This window comes from Oncorhynchus tshawytscha, linkage group LG32 (genome assembly GCF_018296145.1).
Source record: "Oncorhynchus tshawytscha isolate Ot180627B linkage group LG32, Otsh_v2.0, whole genome shotgun sequence".
NCBI classification, from domain to species: Eukaryota; Metazoa; Chordata; class Actinopteri; order Salmoniformes; family Salmonidae; genus Oncorhynchus; species Oncorhynchus tshawytscha.
In genome coordinates, this window is record NC_056460.1 from 16493159 (window position 1) to 16500361 (window position 7203).

Below are 7203 nucleotides of genomic sequence, written 5' to 3' on the forward strand. Positions count from 1 at the left end.
ATGGTGAATTCTTTTGTGTCGTTTGTCTACACAAGTCAATTGCTTCAGAGGTTCAAGGCTTTTAACACAGCTTTTCACCTTTCACTTCCCCATCTGAATTCAAAGCCTTTCTGAGTTATGGATTGGCTCTTGGCCAACACACAATTATGCAGTGTGATTTATCTCCTTATCACATATCATAAAAGTTCCATATTAAACATTGACAGATAGTACAAAATGAGTGCATAAGAAAAATGGTATTTAGTTCATTTTGTCTGGTGGTTGGATTCAACATTGGCCTAACATTAAATACCACTTTTTAAACTCAAACTCAAAAACTCAAACAGTCCTAGCAACATTTTTGCTTGAGAAATGTATATTTGCTAAAAAGCTATTTTTGTTGAGTTTTTTTGCTATTTTAATTAATAACAATCACAGTAAGGTACTAGATTGCTACCAATAAATGATTTAATATTGAAAAACAAACAGCTCCATTGGCCCTTTAAGTATTCAAGGTTTGTAAATGGGTAGATTTAACTTGAGCCTAACATTCAGTACATTCAACATTAGATTTCTGGAAAAAGTTCCATACACAACAGCCATATAAAATGGGTTCAACAAATAGGAAGCACTTTGCCAATGTTGATGATAAGTATTCAAGAAGTAACTTTGGCCTAACACCCACTAGTCTCTGATCTTGTCCGTGTAATATATGCATCATTCTCTCATGTTCTCTTCCTGCCTTCATCCCTTCCTACTTTGTAGATGGGTTGTGTCCTGCATTTCCCCGCTGAATTTTACCATGTTGCCCTCTAGGAAGTGTGTGTGTGTGTGCGTGTGTGTGTGTGTGTGTGTGTGTGTGTGTGTGTGTGTGTGTGTGTGTGTGTGTGTGTGTGTGTGTGTGTGTGTGTGTGTACACACATTTTAGCCCTGGGAAAAATGTCAAAGGATATCACTGTGTGAGGATTTTTTATCCTGTCTGGCAGAGGGATAAATTATGTATTCAACACATTTTATATCCAAAACCCATCTTTCTCTCTTTCCAACTGTAATTATCTCAAACTCCTTCAGTAGTATTTAAATGACATTAATACTGCAAATTATGTATTGGGCTCAAAGAAACATACGCACACTTCGGCAATTAAATACTGTACCACATGCAAGTAAGCCGGCCAGCCCTAGCCTCACTACAACCAAACAACGACTTTCAAAGACAATTATTCAGAAATATACAATATGATATATTGTGGTGATAGTAAAATGGATTAAACAAAACCACTGATTATTAATATCTATCTGGAAAGGGCAGCAGATTGGAGTCTCATTGCTAAATACATAATTATAACTTCCTTTGCCCCCTTCAAAAATGGAACGCATAGCATATGATAAAGGAAATATGTGAGTTACTGGCATACAATGTAAATCACTTTGAGACTCAATAAAAAGTGCTAGGTCTATAGCCTACATACAGTAAATGCAAATCAGTATCATGTCTTTACAGAATTGACCAGAAACGTCACAAATTGAACGTATGGCCTAGCCTAGCCAGTCTCTCAAATGCAGCAACATAATCTCACCATGCGTCACAGCTTTGTTATAGCATTAATCCTTTATAACTGAGATGGAGGGCTGGATGGATGCCCTTTGTGAGTTAGAGACAGGAAGACATTGTCTAAGTTCCGAATGGCACCCTATCACCTATGCAGTGTACTACTTTCGGCCAAATCCCTGTGGGCCCTCGTCAGAGGTAGTGTACTATATAGGGAACAGGGTGCCATTTGAGACAGAGACATTGTCAAAAAATGTACCTGGGAGGAACATTGTGTATTATAAATAGTAATAAGAGCTCACTCTCCTAGCGTAGTGACATCCCTCCTCACTGTGCTGGGTTAAAAGCCTACCTAAATCATTCAGACTGCTTGGGTCTACAGTACACTATACTCAATTAACATCAATGCGCTGTAACTTTGAGAGACTACTTTTACTCTAATGATTAAGATGGAGGACTAGGAAGGAGAATTAGTTAAAAAAAGCTTAATCCAAGGCCTTCGTAAAGGAAGGTCTGGACTTAAAATTATATCTCACATCCACTAACATCTGACATTGACTTAAACTTTGCAACAAGATTGACTTCAACCACTTAATATAAGAATCAGATTTGATACTATATGACATTTTGTAGAATTGTAGATAACATGAAAGTTAGTTGATCAATACTTAGGTCTTGGGTAATGACTAAGTAGGAGCTGTGGCAGTTATATATGCTGCCTCTAATATCAAAATAAACAAAAGCAAGCCAAGAATTTCACGTTTTGGGGGAATATGAATTACATTCACCAGCACAGTTTTCACCATGCACCAACCTCCATTTTAGACCCCATTTCCATTAGAAGCTTAAGTGAATTTCTCAGAAATGACTAACAGGCATATGGGGTAGTGCCCGTCATCTTTCTATTGAAAAGAAAAACAACAAACGGCATTAGGACACTCAAGCCTACAGTGAACCACCACGGGAATCCTATGATGCAGCCTGAAATCAACACTTTAGGGGGCCTCAAAGAGGACCAAGAACGCCCTGGCTGGTGTACGATTCACTGTATCACTCATTTAAACAGATTCATCACACAGACAGTTGAATGTAAGGGGAAGCATGGGAGGAAATATAGCTAAATATGTGAAAATATCATAATAAGATCAATCAATAGAGATACTGAACTAAAACCAAATCGAAACAAGCCATAATGCAGCCACAACGGACCACATTGCAAAAGGACAGTCAAATGACCTGTACACTCTGTATTGTACATAACAGATATAGGCTAGGCTCTATGGGCCCGATTCCGACTTAGGAAATGACGTTTTTCGTTAAGCACACCTTTCCTATGCACTTGGTATTCAGACTTACCTTATGAAGGTGCGTAACGGGCTTTGCAAGTGTGGTTCCCTTGCGCACACTCAATAAATGTAATTCAACTGCTGAAAACCCTCCCACTTGCTGGCCAACAGAGTTTCTTGTATAGTTTTTATTCAATATGGTTGTCAGTACATTTATGTTAAGCCATCCCTTTAAATACAGCGTGGCTTTAAGTTTTGAATTTTGTTGACGGACACAACAGAATATATTGAACGTGTTTAGAATATTAGGGATCAATGAAGGAAAGCCATCTAAATGTATGCAATTTGTAGATTTAAAAATGCTCTGATATTGTATATTATTTAACTTAGGAAAGTATTTATGAATCACAAAAAAAACTGGTTTGGAGAGTCTTCATGAAAGAACGAAAAGGGTGGTTTGATTCATTCTGAAAATTGCCACATTCAGTTCATCAACCCATGGTAATGTTGGAAGATTACTGTACATATAATTATAATAGGGAGAACACTGCACAATAGTAGGTTGTACCCTCATCTACTGCCTGCACTAACCATGGAACTGTGTGACGACACAGCCAAGTATTGCACAATGCGTCGGGTTCAAAATGTTGAGGCTTGGTCTGCCCGCTCCATAACGATTTAACTAGCCTACATGTCATTTATTATATACAGAACCAGTCAAAAGTTTGGACACACCAACTCATTCAAGGGTTTTTCTTTATTTGTACTATTTTCTACATTGTGGAATAGTAGTGAAGACATCGTATATGTCCGTCAAAAAAGTTCAAACTTAAAGCCACGCCGTATTTAAAGGGATGGCTTGAGATCAGCAACAACCAAAAAGCTGTGACATCATTTGCAGAGGATTCAAATGTAGGTAAACAAAACAACGTAATTAAATGGAATGATAATGTAGTCTGTACCAACTGAAGGGAACTAACAGTAAATTGGCAGTTGAATATGTGTTGTTATTCGGCTTACTGAAAGTTGATAATGATAGTGGCTAATATTTTACATTGTAAAAATATGGGCATATATTTAAGACTTAGTCTTAATTATATGCCTAAACATCTCAAATCTATCAGCTCTTTGACTTTTTCCACATTGAGTTATTTATTTTTTTGAACCTATATTTAACTATTCAAGTCAGTTAAGAACAAATTCTTATTTACAATGACGGCCTGCACCACACCCTGACGACGCTGGGCCAATTGTGTGCAGCACTATGGGACTCCCAATCACGGCCGGTTGTGATACAGACTCCAATTGAACCAGGGTCTGTAGTGACGCCTCTATCACTGAGATGCAGTGCCTTAGACCGCTGCGCCACTCGGGAGCCTCCTGAATGCACTGTACATAGCTCTTATCAATAGATCTTATCTAATTGTAAATTACAGTGCATGAAGAAGCTTTTTCCACTTACAGATACGGTGTATCTGTAGACACCTCTGCTGTACCTTCATTTATTCCATCTCCATTCAAAATTAACAGCAGGAGAACAGCACACTATTCTCATGCTTAATAGAGAGAAAGGTACATATAAAGGGAATTACGTTAATTTACACACACTTAACTCGGGTCAGAATCGTGCCCTATGAAGATAAATAGATCAAACCAACAAGACAATGCAGTCCTACTAGACCAGGGATCTTAATTTGACCTATATTGCCACAGCAAAATAATCCTGCAGCAACGTTTAGTCCATAATGTTGCTTGATCGGTGGTTAGGTTATTAAACTGGCCAAAAGCAAGCTACATGAAAAGTACAATATAGTTTATATAACTTTGTCTGCGTGGGTTTTCAGTGAATTGATGTAAATCACAAAGCTCAATATTTCTCAGCAACATAAGTGATCAAATTAGGATCCTACATCTATACATGAACAGTATCACTCTGTATTGTAGCCTACTGTGCATGTGCATTATATATAGACACAAAACAATGTGTTTAGATGGAGAGGAGAGGAGGGGCAGGAGGCAAATTGACTGCAAGAAGCCCAAACAGATATAATATTTGACTAAAACATAATATTTTCAAACCTTGCTTATATTTATATATGATCATGTGTCTCTCTACGCCTGGGAAATGCGTTCCAAAATTCAAATCACTTGGAGATCATTTCCTGGTGTTTTTACAGTCTTTTATGTGTTTTAGCGCAAACTTGGGGGGCCAAATCAAACCACCCCCAGGCCAAATTCGGCCTGCAGGCCAGCAGTTGGGCAACCCTGGATGACACAAAGAGCTGTTATATACAGTACAGTTCATGTAGAGGGTAAATGTATAGAACACTTATTAAGATCAGAAGCTGTGATAAGACAGTGTGGTGAGGATAGATCTAAAAGGACAGAGAGAGATCTAGATACTGTACACCCGTTAGAATGCAACCTACTAATCAAAGTTCATCCGGAATACACACACAAACAACCCTACATGCTAGTGTGCACAACACACACGCACTTATACTCTCTCTCACACGCCTGCAAGCACACACACTTATACTCTCTCTTACACGCCTGCAAGCACACACACTTATACTCTCTCTCACACGCCTGCAAGCACACACACTTATACTCTCTCTCACACGCCTGCAAGCACACACACTTATACTCTCTCTTACACGCCTGCAAGCACACACACTTATACTCTCTCTCACACGCCTGCAAGCACACACACTTATACTCTCTCTTACACGCCTGCAAGCACACACACTTATACTCTCTCTCACACGCCTGCAAGCACACACACTTATACTCTCTCTCACACGCATGCAAGCACACACACCATACATGCAAGCAGAGGCACGGACACACACACAGTTCAAACCACTACTCACCTATTTAACTCTTGTCTGTAACTCATTATTAATTTAGTGGTGATCAGAGGAGTGGGACAACAATAAAGACAGAGCTGCCACTTGAAAACACAAAATGTGGTGTGGGTTCCTTAGTCCTTCATGGTGAAATCCCGCTCAAAGCAATAAACATGGGGTGTTTGTTTGAATTGAACCCCCTTTTCAATCCACAAGAAGAAGAAAAAAGACAAAAGTTGAAGATGTGAATGCTATTGATTGAAATTGTTTGTCATAAACTGTGTGTGTGTGTGTGTGTGTGTGTGTGTGTGTGTGTGTGTGTGTGTGTGTGTGTGTGTGTGTGTGTGTGTGTGTGTGTGTGTGTGTGTGTGTTTCCAATGGACACACAAGGGCTACATTAATAACTTATTTTGGATGAACTGGTGATGTTGATGATTGAAAAGGGACCTCCCATAAGACATACAACTCAGATGCTGAGAAGAAACATCATAAAAAAAGAGGGGAATTTGACAGAGAGAGATGGAGAGCAATGAGATGAACAACATTCTTCTCCTACTGATTTCTATTCTTATCTGTCTATCAGTCTGTCACTATTTCAAACCTACACACACACTGTGAACAGTGTTCTTCAGATGTGTCGCAAGCCAAGGCTTTACAAGCTTTTTAATCTACTTTTCAACAACTAAGCCCGGAAGTCTTTCCTGATTTACGTGCCTTTTGAGATACAAGAGAGGTGGAATACAAGGAAGGGGAAGAAACATCTTCAGACACAATTAATGGAGAACTGTCCATTCTAGTTGAAAAAAACATCAAACCGAAATAGGGATGCTGTAACGGTTTTCTAGTGGAGATGAAGGAGAGTCGGACCAAACTGCAGCGTGTCGATTGCGATCCATATTTATTAAACAAAACGTAAACACGACTAAACACTAAACACGACTAAACACTAAACACGACAAAACAATAAACGTAATGAAAACCGAAAACAGCCTATCTAGTGCAAACTAACAGCGAGTACAAGTAAGACACTAAGGACAATCACCCACGACAAACTCAAAGAATATGGCTGCCTAAATATGGTTCCCAATCAGAGACAACGATAAGCACCTGCCTCTGATTGAGAACCACTCCAGACAGCCATAGACCTTGCTAGACAACCCACTAAGCTACAATCCCAATACCACCACCAAAACCCCAAGACAAACACACCACAATTACAAAAACCCCATGCCACACCCTGGCCTGACCAAATACATAAAGATAAACACAAAATACTTTGACCAGGGCGTGACAGAACCCCCCTAAGGTGCGGACTCCCGAACGCACCTCAAAACAATAGGGAGGGTCCGGGTGGGCGTCTGTCCATGGTGGCGGCTCCGGCGCGGGACGTGGACCCCACTCCTTTAATGTCTTAGTCCCCTCTCCCTTCGTCCCTGGATAGTCCACCCTCGCCGCCGACCATGGCCTAGTAGTCCTCACCCAGAACCCCACTGGACTGAGGAACAGATCGGGACTGAAGGACAGCTCGGGACCGAGGCAG

General features: G+C 40.0%; 1 protein-coding gene across 1 annotated transcript in view; it reads right to left on the reverse strand.

Annotated features, from left to right (window-relative positions):
- Nucleotides 1-6486, reverse strand: part of grin2bb (glutamate receptor, ionotropic, N-methyl D-aspartate 2B, genome duplicate b) — a 146593-nt gene extending 140107 nt beyond the window's left edge. The window contains 1 exon segment of the mRNA XM_042310905.1: nucleotides 5688-6486. The gene's annotated coding sequence lies outside the window, so the exon portion shown is untranslated.
- Nucleotides 6487-7203: the final 717 nt, after the last annotated feature.